Source organism: Miniopterus natalensis, chromosome 20 (genome assembly GCF_054644295.1).
Source record: "Miniopterus natalensis isolate mMinNat1 chromosome 20, mMinNat1.hap1, whole genome shotgun sequence".
In the NCBI taxonomy this organism is placed as follows: Eukaryota; Metazoa; Chordata; class Mammalia; order Chiroptera; family Miniopteridae; genus Miniopterus; species Miniopterus natalensis.
In genome coordinates, this window is record NC_142100.1 from 5932222 (window position 1) to 5949677 (window position 17456).

A 17456-nucleotide genomic window follows, 5' to 3' on the forward strand; every position below is an offset into this window, starting at 1 on the left:
CCGTGGCCTTCCCATCGCCACAGTTCTTTCATCGGTGAGGGTGGCTCAGACACCCAGCGACTCGGCACGTCAGGGCCCAGGAGGCCCTGTCACTGTTAAAGCCCCGCTTTTCAGAGCAAGTCATCGCGACCCCCGCCTTCATTTCCAGTGCTGTTGTATTTGGAATTGTCACTGTCCCCAAAGGCAGGTCGTGCATCCTGAGTTAGGATTGATGATCCACATGCATCTGCTTCAGGGAAGCCGGGGCCCCACCTGAAGGACAGCCTGACCCCGACCAACTGGAAACAGACCAGAAGGTCTGGGGTGAGGTCACACACGGGCCCCAACCAAAGTGGGCGACAGTGAAAGGACCGCGGGCAGGCCTCACGCCCGTGGCTCAGAACAAACAGCCACCAGAACAAGGACCGGCCCAGAAGAAGTCGCTGCTCCTTGTGGGATCCCTTGTAGGAAACCCGGTTCCACACCGCGGATGTCATTGAACCCCGGGCTGATTCAATGCTTTACATCGCTGAGAAAGGATTAGCGAGACTTCCCATTTCAATGGTCTGCTCCTAATTTGCATCTTTAACGAGGTGGGATCCCAGCCAGGTTCTGCTCCTTTGTGTTTGTTTTGCTGGAACTGTTTATTCCTGATAATTACAAATAAATCTTTTTTTTTCTTCCTTTTTACAAACTGAATGAATAAAAGATGTTGGGAGTATGTTAACTCTATAGCTAGAATAACTATCAAAAAAAGAGAGAAGGAAAATCCAATTAGAACGCCTTCAAAAATGTAATTAATGTTTCCTTCCCGGCCAGGATGGTTGCTGCATTTCGCTTGGAAACATCCGTCTTCTTTGCGGTTCCCTGCAGTGTGTCTAAGAGAAACTCACACCACAGGGAGCAGAGACTCCAAACCAGGGGATCAGGGCCGCGTGTGCCATGAAAGGCCACAGCACTGGGGAAATGTAGCTTCGAAAGAGCTGAAGCCTAGACTTTACATCCGATAAAGAAGGTTTCTGATTCATCTTCAAAGAACTCGGGAAACCAAACAAATCTCTCAAAGTGGACTAATTTTAAAGGTCTGTCAAAAAAAAAACAGGCAGCAATGTTCTGTGAGTTTCTGAATTCAGCGAAGACTGACACCGTTCAGAAGCATTTAGGAGCATTTCAATGATCACAGAACCTGAGAAGGAGAATCTGGGTCTCATCAGCTCCGCTGGACTATGGGTGGGGGTGGGGGGCAGGGGGAAACCTCATTATGAGTGTTTTCTGGGAGCAAGTCTAATCCAAAATAACTCATTTAAAAGTTCCATTGACAATAGGTAATTTAATCCGGTTTGGAGATTAATGCCAAGATAAAATTCAAATTCGACCGCCTATAAACACAACGATTATGAAGATGATTTCATTATATTTTGCTAGTTTAACATAGATTAATAAGAGAGAGCTGTATTATGTCTCAGGCAGACTATGGCTCTTAAATATCTAATAGTTGCACTAGTCTTGAATTCAAACTGTTATTTTTTTTTTTCTGTAGCTTTAAGACAAATGAGAATTTCAAGTGAAAAAAGTCCACCTGGGGGAGACATTCATCATCCTATGAGTGACCATAAAGTTATTTATTTGTCTGTCTGTTGGTTGATTTTTGATAAAATACATACCAACAGCAAATCTTCACAAGCACTGACTTGGCCCTTTTTTCACTGACGATTCCCTGTGCATAGTAGGCAGTCAAGACATATTTGTTGAGTTAATGAATCCACTGGTTTTAGAAGGATAGTCTTTATTTTCATAACAGGATTAGGCACTTTTATTTTCTACTGAGGTAGAAAAATGTAAAACCCTTAGAAGCCAAGGGAGAAATGTAATCCTATGGAAGTGGCTTTATATTCTTGTGTGTCCATACATTCTGCTTTATATTCAAAACATGAGATGTAACATGAATTAGAAATAAAATCATGAGCTTTAGAGTCAAACTACCTCCACCACTTACTAACTATGTGACCTGGGGCAACACCTCTGACCTTTCTGGGACTCAGTTTACTAATCTGTAAAAGGGGAATAAAGCTACCTCTGGCACGAATGTTGAGAGAATGCAGGTGAAGACCTGAAGGTGGTATCTGGCTAAGTACTTAGACGGTGCCGGTAGGTAGCTCGGTTGTTACTATCATCAGTATTGAACAGCTGGCCTCCTCTACTAGTTTATGTTTTCGCTAAGGATGCATATGTTAAGTTCTTTATTTTTAATCTCGCAGTTTATAGGTTACTGCCCTGCATTCCATAGCTGCTGAACACATCTATTTTCAAAAGTGATTTTTAAAAATAGAGATAAACAGCTTTATGTTGTTTGCTACTTAAGTTGATGGAAATAGAATAGTGGAATATTACAGAGGTTTGATGTTAGTACACAAATGAAGAGGAACATTCAGAAAAGGACAAGTCAGGGAGGAAAAATTATGAAGAATCTATAAATGGTACTTAGCATCAGGCTGTTAGAGCTGAGAGGAATCTTAGACACCACATAATACAATCCCATCCTTTCAGACAGTGTGACTCGCCCAAAGGCACCTGCCCAGGGCCCCTCAGAGATCTGCTCCGTCTTTCCACAAAGGCAGCTCGTTAAGCTGACCCGTGAGTGGCACGAGTGTGTCTGCTGTCACTGAGGGACCCGCTCTCCTTCCCGAAGGTGGAGGGAGCGTGGCAGGAGGTTACAAGCTGTGCTTTACAAACCCTTTGTGCCAACTCCTCCTTTTATACTCACCCCATCTCCAAGACGGAGTCATCACACTTTTAAAGATAAAGAAGTTGAGGTTCTGAGAAGTTATTTATTTACCCAAAGTCATACACCTGGTTGGTAGAAGCAGGGCCTGAACCTGATGCCAGGTTTTGGGACTCTAAACCATCTCCTTTTTCCACTACGAAAGCTGTGTTTGGGGAGATACGGACTATCTTAAGGCTTAAATAATCAAACCAACAGATGTTTTTCTAAGAAAACATCATACCTGCCACCTTTTATTTTTTCTTACCAGTCATTCAATACCCCACTAAAGCAAAGTATAATGTGAATGAAAACTCCTTCAGCTGCTTAGGTCTAAGTTGCCCATGGAACTGATAAGAATATCATATTCCGAACAAGAATAAAGGAGTTTGAGGCTCCCTCAGCTTTGTGACCTGGAACACACCCTTGCCTCTGCTCCCAGCCTGTCCTGGGGAAGGTTCCCCAGGGTGGTGTCGTCCTGGAATGTGGAAGACTGGCCCCTCTAGGGCACAGCGTGAACCAGGTCTGCTCATCCATCTTTAGGACAGAAATTAATGTCTATCACGTGCTGTGTTGATAATGGAAGAAGACCTTACTGGGGAGTTACCAACTTTTACCTGCAGCTGATTTAGGTCCGCTCCGTAGGCCCTGGCCCAGAGAACCCCCTTTCATCCTGGCTGCTCTCTGGAGGGAAGGCCGATCCCCTCCTTAGCACCTCCTTGTGGCTCTCTGAGCAACTGCACAGGCAGGCCTTGGCCGCAAACATGCTTTCTCCACAGGCAGGTGCTTCACTAGGACCTCAAAGCTGATTGCTGTCTCTTGACTCAGAGTCCACCTCTTTTGTCAAGTGTTTTTAAGAGGCTGGCCTTTTTTTAACCTTACAAATTTTAAAAAATAATTAAAAAAAAAAAAAAAAAAAAGATGACGTGTTCTTGTCTGGCGTGGTTCAGCAGTTAAGCATCTACCTAGGATCCAGAAGATGGCAGTTTCATTCTTGGTCAGGGCTCATGCCCGGGTTGTGGGCTCGATCCCCAGTAGGGGGCGTGCAGGAGGCAGCTGATCAATGACTCTCTCATCATTGATGTTTCTCTCTCTCTCTCCCTTCCTCTCTCTGAAATCAATAAAGACATATTTAAAATAATAATAATAAAAAATAAAAAATAAAAAGAAGACATGTTCTAAACCATAAAGGAGTTGTGGAGTTCTTTGCCCTCGTGGCCCCTTCCTCTGGGTCCCACGAGCCACTGTGTCTTGCAGTCTCTTCTGTCAGTGACCCTGTCAGCCTAGGTAGGAAGCACCACCAGAAAATGAGATTTTGGGGGCAAATCCTTCATCATCAAAACATAACGGGCAATCATTTGGCCTCACTGTCTTCTGGTGGCCTTGTTCTCAGGCTTGGGGAGGACCCACGGATGCCAGGCTTCCCTGGCCGACGGAGTCCTGGCAGTCGAAGGGATGCTCAGCAGCTTCCCAAACGCCAGACCGGCCTGGACGCCTGCCCGAGAGCAGAGGCCACAGCTGGGCAGGGAGAGGGGAGGCAGAGCAGCCCGGGGGGAACGTGGCGGGGTCCCCGGGTGGGGTGGCTCGTCCATACATCAGTGACGCCAGGCACACTGCCAGGGTGCTTCAAGCAGGGTCCGGCTAATAGGCCCCCAGAGCAGACACTGACCAGTTTCTCGCCTGGAATACAAAGAGCTTATCAACAGGGCGATCTGTATTGTTGACACTAAGTAAAATAATTCCTTGGAAAATTTCAAAATTAGCATTTGAGAGTGAGGGATGGTTTCAATTACAGCTCGCGCCTCTTCTCCCCTGACTGCGCCTGGAGCCAGGGCCCTTGTCCCTGTAAGGTCCTGACCTGCGGTTTTTCTCTCTGTCTCTGAGAGAGGCGGGCCAGGACTGTATTTGTGGGCAAAGGGCGTCATGGCTTACATGGTAGGATGTGGCTCAGCACCTACCTCCCCAAGGGGTTTGTTTCTTCCTTTTTGGGGGAGGAAATTCTATCCCTTAGTATCAGTCTTTTTCACGAGGCAATGGTGATAATCGGCCAGGGAAGATCATTACTAAAACATGGTTACCTGGGAGGATGCGGGTTAAGGAGGGAGGCCCACGCTGAAGCGGGTGCTGGCCGGGATGCGGGCCCTTAGAGCCCGAAGGGGCCCGGTGAGAGGAGGGTCCGCGGAGCAGTGGCTTAGCCGTGGCCATGCGGCTCCAGGGGTTAGCCCGAGTGGCCCACATTCCTCACAGCCGCACAGCTTTCAGACCGAGCACACTCCCAAGTACACATGTTTTATAAAGCATTTGGAATTCACAAAGGAAATGAAAAGTTGGAAGAACTGGAAATTGAGGACACATTCTCTCGACTGCTATATATTCTAAAAGAAATCTTTCTTTGGATGCACATCACCGGCCACCCCTGCTTCCCAAGCAGTTTCCTGGGATAAATATCAACTAAGACACAAGTTCATAGTCATAGCATGAATTCTGCTGAAGTAAAGACCAAATTAAGACAGCAACGAGGATTCCTTTCAGTAATAGCCTCATTCATGGCTTTAGCATGCTCCCCCTTTTAATAATAGCTTTATTGAAATAGTTTATACACCATGCAAGTCGCCCATTTAAAATGTACACTTTAATGCTTTTAGTATGTTCACAGGATTGTGCAATTATGTACACAGTCAATTTCAGAAAAAATGTTATTGCCTTGAATGAACACCGTAACTATTATCAGTCAGCCCCCCTTTCCCCCAACCTCACCTCTCAACTCTAGGCAACTAATAAACAGTTTTCTGTGTCTATAGATTTGCTTATTCTGGGCATTTCATATAAATTAAGTCATACAGTAGGTGGTCTTTTGAGACTGGCCTTTTCACTTAGCATCATGTTTTCAAAGTTCATCCATTTATTTATTTACTTTTGAATATATTTTTATTTATTTCAGAGAGAGGAAGGGAGAGAGAGAGAAACACCAATGAGAGAGGGTCATTGAGGGGGGCCTCCTGCGCCCCCCTGCTGGGGACGGAGCATGTGCCCTGACAGGGGAATAGAACTGCAGCCTCTTGGATCATAGGTCAACGCTCAACCACTGAGCCAAGCTGGCCGGGCAGCAAAGTCCATCCACTTAAAAGCATGGATCAGGACTTCATCCGCTTTTACGGCTAAATAATATTGCGCTGTATCGCATTTAATGGACATTGCAGTTGTTCCTACCTTTTCTCCACGCTTGCACGCTATAGGGGCAATCATGTACGGGGTTCTGCATGGACAGATGTTTCCATCTCTCGGGTACGCGCCTGGTGGGACTGCTGGGTCAGACGGTCACTCGTCCTTAACCTTCTGGGGAGCCGCCGCGGTCTTTGATCCATTTTGAGTTGATTTTTGTGTCTGGCGTGAGGTGGAGGCCCAGCTTTATTCAACTGCGTGTGCGTATCCCTTTGTTCCAGAATCATTGTTGGAAACACCGTTCTTTCCTCTTTCAGCGTCTTGGCATTCTTGTCAAAACTCAATCAGCTGTGGATGTTGAGAGTTTATTTCCAAATTCTCAGTTCCAGTCCATTGTCTGAATATTCATCTTTATGCCAATACTATACTGCCTTGATTATCATAGCTTTGTAGTAAGTTTTGAAATTGAAAAGAGTGAATCCTTTAACTTTTTTCTCCTTTGTTCAAGAGTGTTTGGCTATTTGGGGTCCCTTGAATTTCCACATGAATTTAAGGATTGGTTTGCCAATTCCTGCAAATAAATTAGCTGGACATTTTAAAGGGATTTAATTGAATCTGTAGATCAAATTGGGTAATATTGACATCTTAACAACATTCAATCTTTTGATTCATGAATATTAGATGGCTTTATATGTATTTAGGTCTTCTTTAATATGTTTAACAACATTTTAGTTTATAGAGTATGTTTTATATTGCTTTTCCTAAATTTAGTTTAACCTATTTTATTTTTGGTGCTAATGTAAATAGAATTGTCTTCTTAATTTTATTTTAGTAATTTTATTGCTAGTGTATAGAAATGTAACTTTTTTCTATATTGATGCTTTATTCTGAAATCTGGCTAAACTTGTTTATTGATCCTAATAATTTGTTAGTGGGTTCCTTAGAATTTTCTATATACATGATCATGTCATTTGCAGAGAGATAGTTTTATTTCTTCCTTCTCAAACTGGATGCCTTGTATATAATTTTCTTGCATAATTGCTGTGGCTATAACCTTTAATACAGTGTTTAAGCATCCCTTTTATATAGAATGTACTTAACTACACAACTAAATATTGTAGGGTGGGGTGCGCGTGCGACTAGAGGTATAAATTATTTATATGTATGTATGTGTGTGTGTATGTAGAACATTAGTGTAAAGCACATGCATGTGCTGTCATATTTCTAGGCATGGCGAGGACCAAATCACCTAATTCTACCTTCTATTTACTTCCTAATGGGACTCACTTCTTGGAGGGTGTTCCTTCTAACCTCACGTAGGATCTGACATCTGAAGAGTAGCTTATATAAAGATTTTAAGTGGAAAAGCTTAACTTCAAGTTGAGACAACTTGGAGTGAATAAAATAATTTCCTTCATCTTTAAGAAGGTTTACCATGGAGAGAACCAACTAGATTCATTTGTTTGACAAGAAGAAGAGCTGGCACCAGTGGGTGGCATTAGGGAGGTGCATTACAACTCAGTATAGGTTTCCAAAAGCCCACCTGCTCCGCATCAGAATGAACTCTTTGTTGGCTTAATACACTTTTCATACGCTTCCTGGATCATTTATGTAAAGCAATAATTTTTACTCAGAAGTATCATGATTTTAAGAATCTAATAAACTTTAATAAAAAGCACCATTATCATCCCTTGATATTACCAAAAGATGTCTTCGAAATTAATTTAATTTTATAAGACAAGGGATACCCCATCTTGGGTCTCTTGGAATGTACTCATAGATTTAGGGAGACTTTTTCTCTTTATGATGAGGTCAGCAACTTAAACTGGCCTATTTTCTATTTAAAACATACAAAACCAAATAAATCTGATTATTCCCTGGGGCTATCCCCCTGCCAAAAAAGCCCAGCCTTGAATGGGGATGCCAGGTCCCCTCCCAGGCCATCTGTTGGGCCTGGCTTAGCTTCCTGCACATTTAAATGCTTCCTGTTTCAGATGCTTTTGAATTTCCTTCCCTAGACAGTCCTTCCACCCACAGCAAAATTACAAGCCTCTCCAGCTCTCTCTGCCTCTGCCTTGTTCCCCCTCTTAGCTCTGACACGAAGGTTTGTCTTTTGTATTTACAACAATAAAATGTTTTCAGAGGTGAATGTGAGGCCTTCAGGAGAATGTTAATGCACATCTGCCTTTGTTCTTAATTAGACTCCTTCAAGGGAAGCCCTCCTGGCCTGGTTTATTATCTCGCTTTGTCAGAGCTTGTCTGCTTTATCGGCACACTTCGAAGCGGTCTCTTCACCCTCATACGGCCTGTATGCATGCGATACAGATTTTCATAATACCAGTCAATTGGAAAAGGGTAGAACTTAAGTAGCACAGATAAATTGTTAGTCGGGGAGAGAGAGAGGGAGGTAAAGTGAAGCTTCACAGAACTGCAGAGACCAGCACTCTCACCGTCTCGTTACTATTTACTGCCCAGTTACGGTTCAGTTTCTGACCCCAACCCTGCTTCTGGGAACATTTAAGATTGCTGTTTTGATAAGCCATCCCAAGGTGAGAAAATATGGATGGAAAAAGTTTCCCTGTAGAGTTCTAAATATTTAGAAACAATTGTCCCTTCCTGCCTGAAGCGTACATGCCAACGTCCCATGACCACAGCAGGATGTGGTTCCTCCTTTACCACAGGACCCCTCTTATTGTCCCTCGCCTCCCCCGGAGCAGGAATGGGGCTCATAAGTCTTGTTTACTTGATGGCTTTGTATTGTCTCCTCCAGAACTTTTCTCAGGTTGGTTGCTTTCTACCCTTGGTTCTGAGAACATTCAAGTAGTATTCAGGGAGGTCGGATGCCCCACCCACTCCCATCTCTCTTTGGTCTGTTGCTCCCTATATGCTCCACTGTTTCATCTCTGTCATGACCATCATCATCATCAGCATCATCCAGTCTCATGTTTTGTTTTGTTTGTTTTGTTTTATGGGCCTCAGTTCTGAGCCTTCTCCATGTTTGCTAAGGACAAGCCAAAGGTGTAATATAACAAACTGTTTCAGTGTAACTGTCACCCGGAAACCCCGGTGGGGCTTGGGGCTGCTTGGGGCTGTACCCAATTCAACAGAGGCAGGGTTGAATCATATAAGGCGTTTACTGAGAAGGCCGGCCAGCCAAGAAGACAGGGAGCTTACATAGGAGCATCCAAAACCTGTCTTAAGGAGTGGCCTGAGGGATCGGGTTATTTGGGGCAAACTGAGGCTGGGAATGGAATGAATGCAGCTACTGCAGTCCTGGACTTCATTCTTTTGATTTTCTTCACCTGGAAATGTCTCAATAAGGTGATAGTTTCACTTCTTTGATCTTGGTTGCCTGGGGATGTCTCGATAAGGTGATATCTTAACCCATTGTTCATAGTTGCTTAATTGCTTCAGTCTAGGATCAAGGGGAGTGTAGGGTGCAAAGGTCTAGGAGAAAGAAGCCTAAGGAAAAAAACTTAAATCCCTGCTTACATAAGTATATGTGTTCTACAATTTTATTTTTATTTTTAATTATATTTATTTTTAATTATATTTCAGATTAATTCAGGTGCTCAATCTTTGGACATTATAAATGCACCTATTACCTGTAGGGAGAGAAAGACAACTGCTTGTGTAAAATGTAACACTTAAGGTTAATAACATTAACCTTATTTTTAACAGGCAGGAATGATTACGAGTGTCACCAGGACAAACGATAATTAGGACTTTTTTTTAAAAAATATATCTTTATTGATTTCAGAGAGAGGAAAGGAGAGGGAGAGGGAGAGAGAGAGATAGAAACATCAATGATGAGAGAGTCATTGATCAAGCCCACAACCCGGGCATGTGCCCTGACCAGGAATCGAACCCCGATCCTCTGGATCCTAGGCCGATGCTCAACCGCTGAGCCACGCCCGGCTGGGCTATTTTCTAAAACTTATCAAATGAATGCCTAGAGAAAGCAAAATCTCGTGTTTCTTAAAGGAGGCCCCAGACTCCCTAATTCCCTGCGATTACTTATCCTGGCATATAGGTGGTGAAACTCTTGGTGATGGTTTTCAGGATGTCTCGGTTTGTTCCATCTGAAACATGAACAAATAACAGCGACAGTGACATCCAGTAGGAAGCATGCAGACCCAAGGGAAGCGTGCTTCTCTTGGAGGCATTGGTCTGCTGTTAGAGGGGCCGGGGCCATGGTGAACTCGGTGGGTGGAGGGTCCTAGAGGAGCTTTACTGGTTTGGAAACAATTCTCACTCTCCTAATTACCTCCTGAGGATGGTGCATAAAGCAAAGTGGAGGTCCTGCTGAGCTCCTCAGGTGGCCTCAAGTGACTTCCAAGCTACAATAAAATAACAAATATGCTATAAACATCTTCAGCTTTACTGGAGCTGCACACAGAGCCAAGAGGGAGGTAGAAGTGCCTGATTTAAGCCATTTCTTTACAAGATTCCCGACTACTTCAGCCCTTAATGAGGGGAGGAGACGGGTCTACGGGAGTGCTTTAGATCGAGTATTTATAGGAACCTAGATGCACCAGGGCTCCCGCTCACGCATTACTGCCCTGGTTCTTCAGTGCACAAGATGAATAATTTACCGAAAAGCACACGTAAGTATCTCTTTATTACTCATTATAATGAACTGAGACAGGAGTAATTCACTCGCTCCGCTGGAACCCCCGAGGGCTCAGCTTCACCAGGCTCTGCTTGCTCCCCCACAGTTCATTTGAGTGAGTGGAAGGCGACATCTGTCCGGACACAGTCCTAACTAGGGCTTGTGCGAGGTGAGGTGAGCCAGGGAGCAGGCGAGCGGGAGGCCCACTGGTGACAAGGACAGTGCAAAGTCAAGGCTGAGGGCACCCGCGCAGGCCTCGGGTGCCAGGCAATGACGCGTCAGAGGCCTCATCAGAGAAAAACAGGAATCATCTGCAGAATTAGTTTCACTGTTCAACGCAGTAAAACACAGCATTGGAAATGCTTTCAGCATTCTTCTGTGTCTGTGGGCTTAAAAGTGTGAAGTACATTCTACATTTTCAACCAATCTAAAGATTTTTTCTCTCTTTTTTGTCTCTTTTTTCTCCCTCCTTATTTCTTTTCTCTCTCTTTTGCTATACATTTATTGATTTAAAATCCTTGGCAAGGAAACTCAGCCTTCTCGTGTGATAATAAATAACTGGGTTTTAGGGCATACCTTCTCAGACCCTCCCAGTAACAAGTTTCCATGGAAAGATGCTCCTCTCTGCAGAACACCACGGGCTCAGCCTGGGGTTTCTGCCCCTGTTTGAGGTGATATTGCAACAGGTTTCTGCACCTAACTCAACACCTGAGTAAAATGTAGGCCAGAGCAATTAAGTTGCTTTCAGGGCAGACTTCCTGTTCTTTCGGTTTCCCCTAAGCCCTCCAGAGAGGCCAGGAGCAGAGACCTTCCTCCCAGCCTGCCAACCTGTGGCACAGAACTGTGGGTGATGCACATTAACAGCAAGCACTCTCTGGGCCTGACCTGGAAACATCTGCAAAAGTTTCCTGTGACTTGATTGCCTCTAGGGAAGGTCTCTCTTCAGGTCTCTCATGGCCCAAGGAAAGATTTTTGCCTGCCTTCAATTTTATTTTTTAAGGGGAGCTAGTTGGCATAATCTTTATAAAATAAGCCACTATTCTGGAAAAGATGATTGGCTTATTAAATATATATAACATACATTTTTAAACAAACAGAATTGCCATTCTACAGGAGAAGGGCTTTCGAGAAAGGACAGGCACTTGTGAAAGTTCCACCCCATTCCTCTCCATCGGTTGCTGCCCATCTGTCTGTTTAATGAGGCTTATTTTTAAAAACTCAAATAAGGTTTTGTTCAGATGTATAGTCTCTTCAAGATGGCACTGATGAGCATGCACACTTATTGGCCTCCCATTTGGCCAAAATACTTGTACCTACAGTCTCTAGTTCAAAAAGTGAAACAGTGTGGTCTGTAGGTTGTGATCCAAAGAGGTGGATTTCCTACTCAACTTTCCAAACTTTCTGACTGATAGGTGTGTAGATTGGAAGATTATCACTAAGGGAAAGTCAAAGTTATTACAATGCTTTGAGTATCATTCCTATTTAGTTTTGAATAATTACAGAAATAAAATAGCAAACATTGATTGACTATGCACTGTGCTCTCAGAACTTTGATAATAATATTAAAATGACTGTATTTTCAATATTCACCACAATCTATCATTTTTAAGACATGATTGACATTTATAAATGAGAAAACTGATGCTCACAAAGGATCCAGAGTTTGTAAATTATAGACCCATGACTGAAACATATATACATACCTCCTATTGAAATATTTATTCTCTTAACCAGTATATTACACAAAATTCCTGTAAAGCATAAAAGCTAATCAATTTTCAGCACGTTTTCTGGTTTCAAAAATAAATCAGTCCATTAGCAGTTCCTGATAAGTTTCATCTGAACCCAAAAGCGGGGAAGGTCTTTGTTTATGCAGTTTTGGGAAAGAAGAATGGCCCTTGAGGTTCTGTCTGTCTTTGGGATTCCATGATCCCTTCCATTACATGTGGGGAGGTATTTGCAGGGAAATCAGTGGGCTGTAGTTCCTGTGCTGCCAGAGTCTTTCTCCCACGATGCTCATGCTGGGAGCCGGTGGCTGACTTGCTCCATTCTTCAAAAAGATATCCAGCTCCCCAGACTCTCGCCTTTTAATTTAAAATTTTAATTTATACTTTTCCACGGATGATACTGAGACAGACATGGCCATGAGTAAATATGTCAGGATAATCTATTGAATGGAATTAAAACGCTGTGTGCTTGGGAAACATTTTAATTTCACCCTGCTCACTTCTTTGCCAACTATAATGAACAAATGGGGAGGCTGAATTTTAAAGCTGTGCAGAATGTAGAGGAAGGGACAGTCAGGTAGGAGCCATATGACATATAAATCACGTGGATGGCTCCAGGTGGCTCAGCAAGGCATCCTTGGCTAGCCACAGGACAGGATCTGAAACAGCTGCCAGGACAGGCAGGCAGGACTCAAAGCAAAGGCCCTCGTTGCCTTTTGCAACTCCGCATGGAATTCTGCACCACTGGCAAAACCCAGGGGCAAGGGATGTGGGCCGAAGGATGGGAAAGGAGAGGCTTTGATCAATCTCAGCTTAAAAGACAATGTTCTTCTTTGCCCAAGGTTCATTGCTTCTGAAATGGTTTTGCCTTATGGTGAGCGCTACCTTTTAAGACAAAGTCATAAAAGAAGACAATGGAAAAAAAGGAGGGATCCCAAAGCCATGAGGTGATTCCAAATACGAGATGGCCCCCACCCATGACTTGCCCAGCTCTGTGGAGAGGCCCTTTGCTACAATGGGTTCCTGTCCTTATCTACCCAATGCACCCTCACTACCTCCTCTGAAAATCTGTTTATCAGCTAATCATGTCTCCTTGGGTGGGGAGTGAAGCCCTTGGAATAATGTCCACTTTTTCTTAGAGTCCTACAGTAGTACATGTGCAGTAAATGCCTCTTAAAGAAATTAAAGGAATTATTGTTCTGAAACTTCACCCTGAAGCAATCCATCCCATTGTGAGCCTGTCCCCAGGCCCCCTTTACTCTCACCCCCTTCCGTTTGCATTTGATGGCAGTAATGTGTCCATCGGCTTGAGAATGGAATGTTCTGGGCACCTGGTTCTTCTAGACTGAGGATTGTCCTATTTATACAGAGAGGCTGCCCGGCACAAGGACACTGCTGCCTAAGTTATGGGGCCTGCAGGCCAACTGAATTCTCTTTCAGGTGCGCACAATTGTGCTGATTGATCTCTCAATTATGTATTTTTAGAAATACAGCATTTTACCAACCACTGGTCATTAATCTAGAAACCAGCCCATCAACCACTGTGTCAACACACTGTGAACAAGGCCTGATAAAAATACAAAGTTAAATTCTCTCAACGGCTGTAGCTGAGAAAATCAACCTCAGCAGGAGATGAAATCCTACTGCAGAACTCTACATAGGTCAAGTACAAATACTTCTGGAGAGGGAGAAATTGGGGGGGAAAGAAAAACCTCATTAGAAGTGAACTAATCTACAGGTAGGCTGAAAAAAAGCACTGGCTAGATTTGCGAGGTAATGCCAAAAATGTAAATCTTGTGGTATTTCTAATCTATTAAACAACAGAATAACTTGTCTTGAAATGGGCTTAAACAAGCTGAAATCAAATCTTTCTTTGTGGATTTGATAACACAGAAAGAGAAGCTTCTGAACTCTTTGGAAAATGACAAGCAAATGGATTCAGTGCCACTTGCTGAAACTAACGTGCTCACCCTGGGAGCAGGAGTTGAAGTATATTTTCCCAAGGGAAGCAGCAGAGCTCTCTGACAATAGTAATAGAGCAGACTCTGTTTAAGGAGTGTTTACTATTTGCCAGGTACAGTTCTGGCTCTTTTACATGAATTACTTCATTCAGCCTCAAAATACTACTTAATAAAACTAGAAGATAAATACGTCTGTCCTACCTTACAGATGGGGACATGGAGGTTCTGAGAGGTTAGACAAAAATGCCTGTCCTGGGACCTGCCCTCCTATGTAATGGAACCCTTTCCATTCGATGACAAGGCCTTCTGAGCGCCACCATGCACTCTCTCTCTAATACTCAATTTGCATAGGTCCTAAAAACTCATAAAGAACCCTCATCTCCCACCATCATCCTCAATATCACGAAGATCCACGTAGATGATTCCACCTGACCTCAAAGTTAGTGTAGTCCCTCACTGACAAGGGCCATCGTGGCAAGGTCACCGCACATTTCCACTTTCTAGTTTCTTTTATTCCAGCTCATGGCTCAAGGGCCTCATTGAGGCTTCTGCTGTACCGAACCCAACAGCTCCTTCCTATCCTTCAGCCCCTCCTAGCCTCACTATCCTTATACTCAGTCATTTTTCATGTATTTAATCCTTGGCTTGCTCTCTCCCCCATCTGGCACACTCCAACATCAGAGGAACCCAACTACTCGCGTTCTTTGTGCCTGCAGAGGAGCAGCTGAGCAGCTGCGCGGTGCTGGGGGGCAGCCGCAAAGCTGGCAGGGCACCGCCACCATGAATCCTTGGCCAGCAACTGCACAGGGGACCTCAGCACTGCCTGTGAATCCTAGTTCAGCTCCCCAGTCGTTTTGCTCTCGTTTTTATGCAACAGCTACTTCACTTGTGCTTGCGTCTGCCCTCCCCTCTCTCCTACTCTCCCATTTACCTGCAACTGATAACTTGCCCTCTGCCTGGGAGAAAACAGGAGGCATCACTCACCAGCCCCTTTGCTTTCCCGTAGCCAGGTCCACAAACATACCTGGTTTTCCATTATTTCTTCTTCTCTTGTGATACAACAGGTGAGGCCCCTTCCTTCATGTGCTTTAACCCCATCGTTTCTCACCTGTCAGTCATCCCCTTTCTCCTGCATCATCAGTTGTTCTCATTCAATAAGATTAATCGCATTAGCATTTACCTGGACATTGGAATGTGAGGTGCCTGGCTCTTGTCTCACTCACAGTTACATCACTAGTGACTGAAATTAGGCTACTCAAAGGGCAGCGTCCAGCACATCGCCATCATTTCAGAGGGTATTGGACGTGCAGAAGGTTGGTCCCCACCCGGACTTAGTGCATTAACAAGATGCATGGGTAATTTGTGAGCCTCTAAAAGTCTGAAAAATTCCAGTAGATATTCAGTAAATATTTATAAAATGAATAACTAGGTTCCCAAGCATTTCCACTCTGAAGAGCTCAGTGCCCTTTCTGACTTCATTTCTCTCCCTCCCTTTGCTGCCAACATTCTTGAAAGCGTCGCCCCCAGTGCCTTGCTGTCTCTCCGCCCCTTACCCCTTTCCTCCCCCCGCCTCCCACCCCTCCCTTGTCATGTGACTGTTCTCTCCTGTCTACAGGACACAAAGCCCTTCAGTCTTTCTTTAGCCCCTTGTCCTGCAACAGTTAATTCTCCAAAAAAGTCCAGAATATTCCGTAAAAAGCATAATTTAAAACGTGGCGTGCCTCTATTTCAACCTGTTCAGGTATTTCCCATCACGCCTACAAGATGCAGGCGTTTTACTGCAGAGATGTGCACCTCCCAAGCCTCAGGCGATCTTCCCACTTTCCCACGTGCCTTGCTTGGGTCACTCTGGCTTCCACTCTGCTCCTTACCCAGGCCACCCTTTGTCCCAGGGCCTGTGCCCCTGCCCTGGCCTCTACCTGAAATGCTCTCTGCAACCAACACATGCACTTGGTATTCTGCCTCAGTTTTCAGTATTAGATTAATTTCCATTTCTAGAGGCAGAAGAGACTGTGCATCTGAGTAGGGCTCCTGGTGCCAGCGCCAGCACCGACAATCCTGCCGGGGGCACCCGCTCCGTTGCAGTGGCGTGCAGGCCCTCTGGGGACTGCTGATCGCACACTGTCCCCACGAACCTGAGGGTGCCACGCGGGGGCCAGTGATTCTCGGCTCAGCCTCTTATCCCCGGAGCCCAGCATCACATCGCGCACTGTGTAGGCGCTTAACAAATATTTGTTACATGAATGGGCGAATGTATGTTTTTATGATACCCGTGAAGGGGAGCAGGCATCTTTCTAGCGCCCTTAGTGTCCTGTCATTTGATATCAAAAAAGTCTTGAAGGCAGGCGCTGTCCCTCAGGATGGCTTTGGCTACTGTGTGCACCGTGGCCTTGCCTCTGCCGCCTTAGGAAACTAACCAGTGGAGCTGTCTTCCCCACAGTCCTGCGAATTTAGAGTGACCCTGAGTGGGGGGGAAGCCGGCTCGGCCACTCACTGTTTGCTCAGAGCGCTCTTTGCCCTTTGCCCACCTTCTGCCCTGGTCACTGGGCGCCACTCCCCGGGCCGCGCCTTCCCTCGCGGGAGGAGCGCTCCTCTCCCCCGGCCGCCCTCATCTCCTCCGGGCCCTGAGCAGCCCCCGCGGCCCCTGGGCGCCACACCCTCCCGGCAGCTGCCCGCTGTCCCCAGGGCCGCTGAGCTGGGAGGGGTCGCTCTGCAGCAGGGCCGCGCTGCGCTGGGGACTCAGGCACTGGGGGTCACAGCCGGCCGCAGCTGCCCTTCTGCTCCGGAGACGCCCGCGCCGCCTTTCGCGTGCGTGGGTTTGATGCTCTTTCCAGGGCCCTCGTTCCGCGTGTGCCTGCTAAGTTTCCTCCTTTCCTCCCGTAACACCCCTCCCCTCCTACACTCACATGCACACACTTGCACACTCTCGCACACTCACCTCCCCACACAATCACCCCCCACACTTACACACTCTCGCATTCACCTCCCCACACAATCACCCCCACTCTTGCACACTCACACACTCAAAACCACACATGCTCTTTCACACACACGCTCACGCCCCCGCACACTCTTACACACACTCTCTTGCACACTCACACACTCAAACCCACACACTCACACATACTTGCAAACACGTGCTAGCTCACAAACTCACACACACTCTTGCACACACTTGTGCACCCACACCAGCACCCTCTCTGTGTTGCTCTCACCCTCCGCGTGCCCTGCTGTCAGTGTGGCACCACCACCCA

At 45.4% G+C, this 17456-nt stretch overlaps 1 protein-coding gene across 2 annotated transcripts in view; it reads left to right on the forward strand.

Annotated features, from left to right (window-relative positions):
• Window positions 1-17456, forward strand: part of OPCML (opioid binding protein/cell adhesion molecule like) — a 459589-nt gene that overhangs the window by 231798 nt on the left and 210335 nt on the right. The window lies entirely within an intron of this gene.